We start from the raw sequence: 13999 nt of genomic DNA, 5'->3' as shown, positions 1-13999 counted from the left end.
AGAGAGCGAGACAGTGAGTGAGGAGGTGGTGAGTGTGACTAGAGAAAACCGCGGGTATGTATTATATAAAGTGAAATAGTGTATGCGTATGATAGAATGAAGTGATGGGCGGCGACCATAAGCTTTTTCTTCTTTTTTTTTTACTTACGTATTTTCACCAGCCTTCATTTATAGAATAAAATCACAACTTGTTACATACATATAAAGGTTAACACCACACACACACACACACAAAGTGTAATGGTAATTTCAAACGAATGTCACTCCTATCTAGTGATCACTGATATTTTGGAATGATAAACCGACGGAGTGCGTAAAAAAGTGAAAGAAAGAAAGAGAGAGAAAGAGGGTGTATCTATTAGCTAAGGTGGTAGTGGTGTGTATGCGTGTACAAGTATATGTGAGTGTGGACACAGACATACTAGACCCACTGAGAGAGAAACAGAAAAATCAGCAGTAAGCGTGCCTTTTTTTTTTAAACACTTACACACATACCCCAACGTTTCTGTAGGTGTCTAAGAACAACACTACCGCCACTACTAAGTTTACTATTAAACTCACAAGCCAAGTATTGGTCTACGTATTATACCTACTGCCTATCCTAAAGTTATTTCACGGAAATTATACTCACCCACCACGTGTATACATACATACACATACATATATATATATATGTATGCATGTATGTATGTGTGTGTGTTTCTAAATCTTTGATCTGACACGCATATATACATACATACACACATACAAGTGTGTATAGTGTGTATGTATATACTTACGATGTTTCTGTTATCCAGCCGGTACATTCTATACAACACAGTGAAATATTTGTGGATATTACTATAATAATAATAATAATAATAATAAATGAAGATGATAAATAATAACTATTCATGAAAACATTCTTTTTAAAAATGAAATGAGGATTCTTTACCAAACTTGTTGATGTGGCTGTTGTCATTGTCAGGTAAGTTGAAATAATTATAGTTGCTCATAGCTGTATGTATGAGGAAGTGTTGTGAGAAAGAGGTGGTGTCTGAGACGAATGGTGATAATTGTTAACCATGCTGCCGACTCCTCTTTGACCACCGCGTTTTGTTATTGTTATTTAGACATAGGTCATCCTAGATCGTGCTGGTGACTTATGATCAAAAGTATTCGAGTCGTGATTATTTGTAAAACAGCTGAATATCCTACTAAGTTTTGTGCCCTTTCTTTACTATACAACATTCGATCAAATATAATTTGAAGAAAGATTTGGCTGCTATTTCTAGTAAAGGAATCCTTTTTAGTTCGTCGTCGTTTGGTTGTTGAGACCCTGCTGTATGGTAACTACAGATTGGTATCCTCACCCCAATTTTGTTTCCTCATAACTTGCTGAAGAATGCATATTAAATGACATTTTACAGCAGGATGTTTTTCGGGATTGCAGATTGATAAAAACTTAGAAACAAAAAAATGTTTAGTGGGATAGTTTCGGCTCGGACTTCCACCCTCCTTCCCGCCCCGATTTTGTTGTCACAGTTTCCGTAACTTTGGTTATGTTTTGGGAAATCGACATTACGTAATGTACACTCTTCGCAAATGTATTCTTGCAAAATGTCAATTTAGAATTATGCATTTTAGAGTGTTACGCGGAAACAAAACTGAGAGGTAGAAGAAAACGAACCTTCAAAAAAATCTTTTTTCTTGTTATCAACATAATTGTACTCTACACTCTCGAATTTATCTCTGGAAAATTTCATTGAAAATATCCATTTTATAGAAAGTCTTGAGGAAACAAAGCCGTAGGGCACCCATTCATCTGGCCGCTGCTGTCACGTTTTGTAATTTAACGAAATACAAATACAAAATAAAACAAAAAAGTTTATAAAGTGAGCTTGAAGATGACAGTTATTTCACCTATGTAGCACCAGGTCAACTATGGTGAAAAGCATTCTAGCCTTGACAAGGCGGCCAGCTAGTAGAATCATCAGCACACTGGACGAAATACTCAGTGGTATTTTGCCCGTCGCTACGTTCTGAGTTCAAATTCCACCAAGGTCGGCTTTGCCTTTCATCCTTTCTGAGTCAATAGATTAAGTACCAGTTCAATACTGGGGTCAATAAGCCATCCTCACGAATTTCAGGCCTTGTGCTATTAGTAGAAAGGATTATTATTATTATTATTATTATTAATTGTTGAACTAGGCGGCGAGCTGGCAGAAACGTTAGCACGCCGGGCGAAATGCGTAACCGTATTTCGTCTGCCATTACGTTCTGAGTTCAAATTCCGCCGAGGTCGACTTTGCCTTTCATCTTTTCGGAGTCGATAAATTAAGTACCAGTTACTCACTGGGGTCGATATAATCGACTTAATCCGTCTGTCTGTCCTTGTTTGTCTCCTCTGTGTTTAGCCCCATGTGGGTAGTAAAGAAATAGGTATTTCGCTCGTCGCTACGTTCTGAGTTCAAATTCCCACGAGGTCGACTTTACCTTTCACCCTTTCAGGGTCAGGGTCGATGTAATCGACTCATTCCCCCTTCCCGCAAAAATGGTTGCCCTTGTGGCAAAATTTAAAATCATTATTAATTGGTGAGCCGATAGAATCGTTAGAACTTTGGGCAAAATGTTTAGCAGTATTTCCTCCAGCTTTACGTTCTGGGTTCAAATTCCGCCGCTGTTGACTTTGCCTTTCATCTTTTCATGGTCTATGAATTAAGTACGAGTAAAACACTGGAGTAAATTAAAACGACTTAACTCCTCCCACAAAATTTCATGCCTTGTGCCTATAGTAGAAAGGATTATTCTGCCAAGGCACCTGTGGTTTTGGAGGGGTTTTCCGTGAGCAGCCCTCAAACGCCTCCTCCTTATTGAGGATTATTTATATATTGTTAATTGTTTGTTTTTTTTCCCATTATGTTAATCTTGTTTACACGCAAACCCCTCACAACACTCACTCACATACATACACACACATTCTTTGTTTTGTTCTTTACTGTTCATAATGTTTTTTTCTTAATGTAAATCCTTTGTGGCCAATAAAGAAATCATCATCATTATTATTATTTCAAGGACTATCTTATGCAAGTAGGGTATAGTTTGAAGTAGATTTGACTTATTCTTAGCAGGTCAAATTATTACTTAAATGCTCCTTTCTGTGACCACTCTGTTTTTCACAGTGTTATGAAGCAAAACCTCCCATATAGAAAATCCCCATGCAGTGACGTTTGGAAAAAAATATGGACTATACATCTAGACTGGTGGTTCTCAACTGGAGTCCGTATAACCCTTTGGGGCCCATACCAGATTTTGTTCTTAAAGTCTATATGCAATAAATTAGTTAGGCCTATATGTCTACAATACATAAAATACTTTAACTTTTTATACAATTCCTAAAAATATTTGGTTAAAAATAAATATAATAGGATTTTTAAAAACATCAAGTAGCTATGAGGATTCACACGAGTAAAATAGGAATCAAGGGAGTCCATAGGCAAAAGATGGTTGAGAACCACTGATCTAGATCCTTACCTCTCACTTTCATATTCCTTCCTTCCTTCCTTTCACAAACACACATACACACACGCAACCCTTATGTTGCATCTAACATCAGTGTCACCTAGGAGTTAGGTGGAATTCCTTAGATTTGCTCGATGTAAGGATTAAAACACTTAATAAAGAAGGCTAGTTTGGCAGAAAAGACACTCTCGCCTTTTCTACCACTTTTGCTATGGCCTTCACTCCCCAGGGCTGGTAGGACCTCAGCCAAAGCATCTCAGATACTTCTTGATTCATTCATCTCTTCTTTCATTACCCTTAGTGTCTCAACCTGACTCTCACTCAGGCCTTGCACTAACCACTACATCTAGTCCATTCTTCCAAGAACGTAGGTCCTCTACAATTTCTCCTCAGCATGTATTTCTTGCAGTGGTTTACTTGCAACAGTTTAAACAGGTTGTTGATAGCATCAATCTCAATAGTCTATCTCAGTGGTTTTCAACCAGGGTTCCGCCAGTACAGTCCCGGGGTTCCACAAGAAGTTACAAAACTGCTAAAATCGGCAGTAATTTTTAATTCTCCTGTGCAGATATGTGTGCATAAGACCATTAAATTATTGCACAGGGGTTCCTCGAGCCAGTGGAATGTTTCCTTGGGGTTCCGCTCCAGCAAAATGTTTGAAAAGCACTGGTCTATCTTAACGGCCTGCGAAGACCATGGCACTGGCCCTTTCTGGGTTTTACAAAAGTAACAACAATCACTACTGTCTTGAAAATAGGTGTGGAGTGGCAGCTGAATGTTTTATTACTGTATACTTTGAACTTCACCGATCTGCATGGAGAAATCAAAGTGTTTGCTAGAAACTAGTATGTCAGACGTATCTGTATTGTTCACAATCAAGGGTGAAGAGTCAGTGCACTCTGAGAGTAAATTCAGCTGTGTAATATGATCCAGGGTGGTAATCCAATTTTAAGGGTGATCTGAAAATTATGTATTCCAAAGTATTGGTCAGGAGGATGTGGAAGGGCCATGTGAGAGTTTGATAATAGGTACGTTTGTTTTTGTTTTTTCACTGTACATTCCTATCTTTTCCTTCTTCAATTCCTCATTTTCAGACTTTCCTATGACTGTCTGACTATGCCCCAAACATCATATTTCCTATTTCTTTACTACCCACAAGGGGCTAAACACAGAGGGGACAAACAAGGACAGACAGACGGATTAAGTCAATTACATCGACCCCAGTGCGTAACTGGTACTTAATTTATCGACCCCGAAAGGATGAAAGGCAAAGTCGACCTCGGCGGAATTTGAACTCAGAACGTAACGCAGACGAAATATCGCTAAGCATTTCGCCCGGCGTGCTAACGTTTCTGCCAGCTCGCCGCCTTATTTCCTGCTGTTCCTTTCTTCGAGCACCGAACTAACAATATTCACTGTGAACGTACTTTGGACCTTTGTTTCTGTGTTTGGATTCATAGTTCATCATCAATTTGCATATCTTTACTGTTGTTGATATTCTTTGATAATGTCTTGTCATGTTTTTATCTAGTTCAGTCAACTACATATAAACAAACACCTGCTAAAGTAGAACTGACTGCTGGTGGCAGTGACAGTGATGATGGTGATAGGTCACTGTTATGGCTACTTGACAACAATACTAGTAGCACCAAATACACACTGAGCTGCTGCATACACTTGATTCAAACCAACTACCTACACACTATGGCTCAAAACAACACTTGTCTCATTCAACCCATTATTTATAAACCATGAGACAGTTCTCTGTCACTTTTTGTCTACCTTTTGTCACTTTTTTGTCTACTAAAGACCGTCACAATATATAAGCTTGTTTCCCAACCACATGGCTCTTGGTTCAGTCCCACTGTGTGGCACCATGGGCAAGTGTCTTCTACTATAGTCTTGGACTAACCAAAGCTTTGCGAGTGGATTTGGTAGATGGAAACTGAAAGAAATCAGTCATATATATGTGTGTGTTTGTGTCTATGTTTGCCCCCATCCCCATTTGATAACTGGTACTAGGGAGTTTGCGTCCTTGTAACTTAGCAGTTTGGCTAAAGTGACTGATAGAATAAGTACCAGGCTTAAAAAAAAGTACTGAGGTTGATTCATTCAACTAAAATTCTTGAAGGTGGTGCTCCAGCATGGCCACAGTCTAATGACTGAAACAAAAGATACATATTATATATATATACAATTGCAGCTTGGAAGGTGTTTATAAGCCATTTAAGAAACACACAAAACCATTAGATTCACTTCAACATATATATTTAATTTGACAAAGTATTTTTGTCGCTTTGAGACCGCGACCTGTTCACTGAAAAAGGTTTGTCAGTGAACAGGTCGCGGTCTCAAAGCGACATATGATAAATAAATAATAAGTACATTTTTTTTAAAACTCTGGTAGTTATTCCATCAATCTCTAGCTGAATTGCTAAGTTACAGTGATGCAAACACACCAACACCAGTTGTCAGGCAGTGATGGGAGATATAGACATAAAGACACACACACACATAGGTGAGTTAAGTTAGAGGTTATAACAACTGTCTAAGGGATACTTGTATCCAATGAATCCACTGGTGTAGTACCTATATTTAATCATTACCAAAAACATATGATGAAAAGAAACATAACAAGTAACTGCAGAATATGTGGAGATGGACAAGAAACAATAAATCATATTATCTCTGGCTGCCCAGTCTTGGCTAAGAAGGAATATATTCACAGACACAACTGAGTTGGGACCTACATCCACTGGAAGCTGTGCCAACATTATGAAATAACAACAGAAAAAAAATAGTATAAGCACACACCAGAAAAGGTCACAGAAAACAAGAAAGCAACCATACTCTGGGATACACACAGATAGAGAAATTAAGGCCAACATGCCAGATATAGTTGTCAGAGATCATGAAGAAAAAAAATACGTGTCTCTAAAAGAAATGGAGAAACTTTCAAAATACAAAAACCTAGAAATAGAGGTGACTCGAATGTGGAATCTAAAAACAGAAACAATTCCTATCATAATAGACGCATTAGGTATGATAAAAAAATATTCAGACAAATGCATAACAAAAACACCAAGACTTACAAACACATATAACATACAGAAAATTGCACTACTGGGCACTGCACACATCCTATGCTTTGAAATTTCCCCAAGACATGTGGTGAAGGCTGGAGGGTATATCAGCCAAAACATGTTAACAACAAACAAGATTAGGACAACTATCCGTCAAATGTAAATAATGTACATAATTCCTCATCTCTTAAATATAGAACTGTAGTGTCTAAGGAAGTTGTTCTAAATACAATGTTAGCACACTGCCATATACATAATTTAAATTTGGTTCCAATTGATGCAGTAAGTTCCAATGTTTAAACTAAGTTGCCTTTCTTTTTTGAACTTAAGAAATTATCAATAATTTTTTTATGATAATACTAAAAGAATAATGTTGTCAGATAAAATCTTTTGCACTAATTCTAAAGAAACTTAGTGATACTGAGTGTATATTAAGAAAGTCAATTGGAGAGGCTTCCAGAATTTATCAGCAGTAGTAGTTGCTCCACAAAAGATAGCGGATGATAAGATTGAAAACTGTACTCTTAAGTTGTTTGTTAAAGCAAAGGATATACTCTTGTATTTTGGATTAAAGTGCTAGATAAAACTCTCAGTTTGTCTACACATTTATAGAAAAGTAGTCTAGGTTGGAAAATTTGATGCTTCAAAGAAATTCACAGTTGAATTGTACTTACTCTTTACTCTTTTACTTGTTTCAGTCATTTGACTGCAGCCATGCTGGAGCACCGCCTTTAGTCGAGCAAATCGACCCCGGGACTTATTATTTGTAAGCCCAGTACATATTATATCGGTCTCCTTTGCCGAACCACTAAGTGACGGGGACGTAAACACACCAGCATCGGTTGTCAAGCAATGCTAGGGGGACAAACACAGACACACAAACACATACACACACACATACATATATATATATACATATATACGACAGGCTTCTTTCAGTTTCCGTCTACCAAATCCACTCACAAGGCCTTGGTCAGCCCGAGGCTATAGTAGAAGACACTTGCCTAAGGTGCCATGCAGTGGGATTGAACCCGGAACCATGTGGTTGGTAAGCAAGCTACTTGCTGGCATGGGTTTGATGGTTTGACAGGATCCAATCAGTCCAAAGATTGCATCTTGCTTCAGTGGTTGCTTTGGTATGGTTTCTACAGCTGATTACCATTCATAATACCAACCACTTTTTCAGTGTGTAGTGGGTGCTTTTTTCAGGCTACCAGCACTAGTTAGGTCATCTTGAAACTTGTAAGACTATGAACCTTAAATAGAGAGAAGTAAAGTATGAGAAAAAGGGCTAGAGCAAAGCAAGTTGCTTACTGAAAGGGAGCTGCATGACTATTCACATTTTAGATGAGAAGGTTGGGAGGATGAAGCTAGAAATTAATGATGAGATCTCAGAGTGGTCCTTCAAGGTAAAAGATGAGTTGGAATAAGTAGGGGAGGAGTGCCAGAAGTGAATGGGAGGAGTAAGGGATATTTGGTACAAGGCTGCAGAATAGAGGTGATACAGTAAAGAAGGGGATGAAAGAAAGCTGACATACTGTCATGTAGGTTGCAGGAGTCCTGTCTTTTCTGAAGGTACCAGGGTCCTGTCTTTCCTACTTACTAAAACCTTCATCTTTGCTGGGTTTACCTTAAGACCTCTCAATTTTAGATTAAATTTCTATGCTTGGAATTTCCTCTCTTATTCCACTATAGATTCAGCTATGAGAGCTAGGTTATCAGCATGTAGGAGTTCCCATGGACCATTGGTCTTAACTTCTTTGTGATAGCCTGTAGGACAATGATGAATTGAGGAGGGCTGAGGGCTGAACCATCATGAACTTCTACCTTCACACAACATCCATCATGCAATTTTGTACATAGCTTGTACAGCTCTCATAAGCTATTCATCTACACCTGATTTTCTCAGTGTAGATGACCACCATTTTGCTGGGTGCAGTACTCTGTAAAAAGCTTTCTCCAAATCAATGAAGGCCAGGTATAGCAGTTTATTTTTAGCCAGTATATCTTATGTGCTTGCCTCATTAGGAAGATTGCATCTGTGGTGCTTCTTCTGGGGACAAAACCAAACTGCATCTCATCTAAATATACTCTATCACAGATCAATTAGGCTATAGTTCTCTCCATGACTTTTCTAACCTGGTCTAGTAGTTTGATTCCTCTGTAGTTGCTTCTTTCTACGGCATCAACTTTGCCCTTATAACAGTTTATGATGATATTGCTGCTACTCCAATCATTGGGTATGACACCTTCCTGTATGACTTGATTAACTATCCAAAGTGGTAATCTTATATCCTACATTACCAGATATTTTAAGTATCTCTAAAATTATTCCTTGATGGACTCGTGACTTTCCCTCTCTTCCTATCCTTATCTACTACACTGCTATCAACTTGAATTTCTGGTCTCCCTATTTACTTAGTGCATTCTCCACATTCAGCAGCTTTTAATAGTAGTTCTTCTACGTCAGTTTCTTTTGTTCCATGTCAATGACAAGTGTGCTTTTATCATTCTTAATGTACTTCTCACTGATAACATCTCGGTTCTCTCTCACACATTGTCTTATAACACTGAAAATTTCACACCTCTGATATTCACGTTGTAGGAGACATGCAAATCTCTTCCTCACCTTTAGCCAAGTGCACCTGTCACCTAGATAGCCTTCAAGTCATTAGGTAAAGCTCCCTGCTTCCATCTTACTTCCAGGTTTTCCAAGCCTTGCTTATAGCTTTAACTATCCTATCAGTATTATTCTACCACCACACTACTTTTGGCTTGATTGGGACTTTGCTCCAGCCATATGTCTGATTTATTGTCCTAAGTTGGTTATTTCATAGAAATTCCCTGTTGTCATCTATGCTACAAGTATCTAATTCTTTCTCCCTACAGTCATGCATCTGTCAGAATTTTTATAAATCTATTTCTGATTGCTGGTTCTTTTAGTTTCTATACCTTCTTTATAGTGTCTTTCATTTCTGTTTGCCTAGCTTTGACTCTGAAGTCACTAGCTACTAACTTATGTTGCTTAGTGTGTTCTTTGTCAAGAAAGGTTCTGGTATTCACAATAACCCATCTGTCCCATTTCCTGAAGAGAATGTAATCTATCTGACTTGTGTGTTTTACAGATTGGTAGGTGATGAGGTGTCTGGCTGGTTTCTTAAAGTTTCTGTTGCAAATTGTTACATGAGTTGCATTATTGAACTCCTGAAGCCTTATACCCCACTCAGTCCTCAAACCGTAGCCATACCCCATGTATGTCCTGGAAGTCGTTGACATGTTGGCTTTGTCAGTTGAAGTTACCAGCTATGATAACGGGGTTGCTGTCAGACCTTGTTGAGATAGTCTGCAAGAGTGTTTCATAGAAGTCATACTTCTATTCTTCTGGCATACTCTCTTTTTACTCTTTTTACTTGTTTCAGTCATTTGACTGCGGCCATGCTGGAACACTGCCTTTAGTCGAGCAAATTGACCCCAGGACTTATTCTTTGTAAGCCTAGTACTTATTATATCGGTCTCTTTTGCCGAACCGGTAAGTTATGGGGACGTAAACACACCAGCATCGGTTTTCAAGCAATGTTGGGGGGGCAAACACAGACACACATACATATATATATATACATATATATGATGGGCTTCTTTCAGTTTCCGTCTACCAAATCCACTCGCAAGGCTTTGGTCGGCCCGAGGCTATAGCAGAAGACACTCGTCCAAAGTGCCACGCAGTGGGATTGAACCCGGAACCATGTGGTTGGTAAGCAAGCTACTTACCACACAGCCACTCCTGCGCTCTCAACTTAATTATGCTATCACACACTCTGATTACTTCACTGACTTCATCCATTCCTCAGCTAACAGTATACCGACACTACCCCTGCTGTTATATGTGAATATAAGTACGTATGTATGTGTGTGTGTGTGTATGTGTATTGAAATATATGTTGCATGTATTTGTGATGCACATGTCTGTTTTATTTTTGTTTTTACTTTTTAGTCTGCATCTCATTTCCTCTCATGCTCAAACTTTATTTAAAGCACACATTTAGAATTTAATTATGACAACTATCCAATATTAAATTTTAATTAAACATACCAGAATGAGTTGTAATTAACACTGTATAAGAAATCAATTTTTTGCTTTTTAAATTAGCTTGTTAATTGCCATCTACAAACTCTCAGTATTTTGAGTTACTTTTGTAACTTTCTGCTAATTTAAAAAAGAAATGAATACATACATGTGTGTGTGTGACTGTGAGGTTAAGTAACATGCTTCCCAACCATGCACTTTCATATGCAGTTCCACTGTGTGTCACCTTGGGCAAGTGTCTTGTATCATACCCCTGAGGTAACCAAAGCCTTGTGACTGGATTTGGTTGACAGAAACTGAAGGAAGGTCATCATGTGTGTGTGTGTGTTTGTCCCCTTGTCTTGACAACACATGATGGTTCTAAATGAGTGTCACCATGATACAAGTGATGTCATTTTTTTCCAGTCTTCAAGGAAAATTATGTATGGCCATTGGGAAACGGAAGGATTGATAACAAGAAGGGCATCCATCCATAGAAAATCTGCCTCAGCAAATTCTGCCTGACCCATGCAAGCATGGAAAAGTGGATGTTGAAATGATGATGTAATTATTTAATGCAAACACACCAGCACCGCTCGTCAAGTGGTGGTGGGAGACAAGCATACACACAAAGACACACATACACACACACTCACACATGCACGCATGCCCACACACACTTTTCCATACTTATATTGGTTATAGAGAATTTGAGGTAGATTTTCTATGGCTGGATGCTCTTCCTGTTGCTCACTGTCTTGGATTACAAATATATATGAAAAATAACATTAAATATATATTAAAGATAACATCAAAGATATATCAATAAAAATAATTATGCAGTACCCAGATATTGATTACAATGTATGATGTCATATTACAAGATGCAAGATACACCTCTCCATACACGTGGAGTAGTTCCAGGACTCAATGTAGTTATATGCACCCTTAAAGATAGTCTATATATCCCTTACAGGAAACTCTCAAGGTTACATGAGCATTCATCCCACATTTGTTGCTCTGTTGAAATATTCTAAGTAACATACCTAGCAATTAACCAAATCCAGTTAACTTACCTGTGTCTCAGTTAAAATGACAAGCATTATTTATTTACAACTCAGTTGTGTTTTACTTATGGGGAAGAAATATTTTTACATATTTTTTTGATGTATTTTCTTAGGAAGGTATTATTAAGAAAGGGAAAAAATGAAAATGAGATCACCTGGAGACTAGAAACACATAATTAACATCTAGTTATTGGTTTATTGTGAGCAGTGTAAAAATAGGAATTTATGTTATGGATTGACATTTTGCATTTTTCTTATAAAATTAATAAGTGAGCCAAATACTACTAAGTAATAGTTTTTGTTTGTAAAACATGCAGTCATGATATATAATGGTATAAATCCTTGATAGTTAGATAAAATATCAACTTTGCATTTCACTTATACAGGTGACACATGTGCACCAATAGGTTTTTTTCTGTGCTATAACCTGCTGAATTAAGAAAGCTGTCATTATTATTGTAGAGTTGATACATCAAAATTTCAAAGTCTTATGGGTGTGTATACATACATACATACACACATCAGTCTTAAATGCACATTCATATTCAACTACATACATGCAATCACATAGACACATGCACATATATGTAAGTACTCATGCATACCCACATACAATCATGCTCATACATCTGCACATGTACACTCACACACAAATATATATATAAGTTGTAATAAATCTGCAAAAATGGTATATAAGCAATATTTTGAAACATGAAATTCATCACAGTATATTTCAGCAATGTGAAAATTTTATTCTTCAAAGTAAGTATCATTGCAATCAACACATTTTTGCCAATTAGTTACAAGTTTGTTTATTCTGGTATCATAAAAATCTTGAGTTCTGGAATTGATGAACTCTTTGAACGCACTTTCAGCATCAGATTGATTTTTGAACTCCTTCTCTTGCAGAAAACTATCAAGGTGCTTGGAAAAGTAGTAGTTGGTAGGAGAAAGGTCTGGGGAATAAACTGGGTGGGGAAGAGCTTCGTAGCCAAGTTCTCTCAACTTCTGGAGTGTCATTAGTGAAACATGTGGTCGAGCATTGTCAGGAAGAATGATTGGCCCTCTTCTGTTGACCAGTCTGGGATGGAGGAATAGCAGTTTTTCGTTCATTTTGGCAATTTCATGGCAATATGATTCTGCAGTAATGGTTTTTCCAGGTTTTAAGAAGTTATAGTGGATGAGCCCGGCAGTACACCACGAAACAATCACCATAATCTTTTTGAAGAGCTTGGGCTTAGGGAGGGTTTTTGGTGCTTCATTTTGGTCCAACTACTGAGAAGAACATTTTTTATTATTGTGCAGAATCCACTTTTCATCGCAAGTTAGAATACGGTCAAAAAATGGATCAGTCTGCTTACAGAGAAGAGCAAATTGCATATCTGCACCTTTTCTGATTTTCATTCAAGGCTCAGGTCTTCACTGCAAAATCGTTTAAACCATTTTTGAGCTGACCACTCACTGGTCATCTCACCAAACTTTTCGCTGATATCATGAACAGTTTCAGCTGCTTTACGTTCTTTTTTGAAATTGAATAGCAAAATTGCTCGAACATCGCGCTTTGACAGTTCCATTTCAGATGATTGTAACAACAGTAAAAAAACATCAATGTTAATTTACTGATGCATTTGGCCAAGTCTATGTCAGTTGCAAAAAAATTTTTTAAAAAAACATTCAAAACTCTGCAAAAATCTGGTACGAATTCTTCATGGTTCAAAACATTGCTTACTTTTTACTCAACCTGATATATAATGAGGTAAAAGATCTTTTTTTTAAAAATATAAGTACTATAGTAAAATAACATTATACAAATATATGTGCATTTCTAGACGGGATGGAAAGCTGGGTACCTTAGAAGACACTGGGTATTGATAAGAATCAATATTACTATCTAAGATTTAAGGTTTAAGAGGAAAATCTTGCATAATTGATATTTGCATGTCATAATAATTACATCAGATTTATAAATGATGTTAACTTGATTGCACATTGAACAATTCACCATTTCTTTGAGTGATCACTATGCCCGTCTTCAACTCACAAATCTTCTTAGTGATGTGCTACTATCTGAAGCTCTGATAATGATTATGTAAACAGGACATTGTCATTACAAGGATCACTTATGTAGACATATTTAGATTGTCTTGTACTAACCTCACGTTTATAAATAATGTTAATTAGGCATTTATTATCTAAAGGCTGAGTAGAGGAACACTTACAATTAGATAATCTACCTGTGGATCTCATTATAACCTGAGTCAAGCTATAATTTTTGATGTTATTAT

General features: G+C 37.3%; 1 protein-coding gene across 1 annotated transcript in view; it reads left to right on the top strand.

Moving 5' to 3' along the window:
• Positions 1-215: 215 nt before the first annotated feature.
• Positions 216-13999, top strand: part of LOC115218406 (rho GTPase-activating protein 7) — a 229625-nt gene continuing 215841 nt past the window's right edge. The window contains exon 1 of the mRNA XM_029788198.2: positions 216-967. The gene's annotated coding sequence lies outside the window, so the exon portion shown is untranslated. The remainder of the gene's footprint in view (positions 968-13999) is intronic.

This window comes from Octopus sinensis, linkage group LG13, assembly GCF_006345805.1.
Source record: "Octopus sinensis linkage group LG13, ASM634580v1, whole genome shotgun sequence".
Classification (NCBI taxonomy): domain Eukaryota; kingdom Metazoa; phylum Mollusca; class Cephalopoda; order Octopoda; family Octopodidae; genus Octopus; species Octopus sinensis.
Note: the sequence above shows the minus strand (reverse complement) of the source record. Positions and strands in the feature narration are given on the sequence as shown.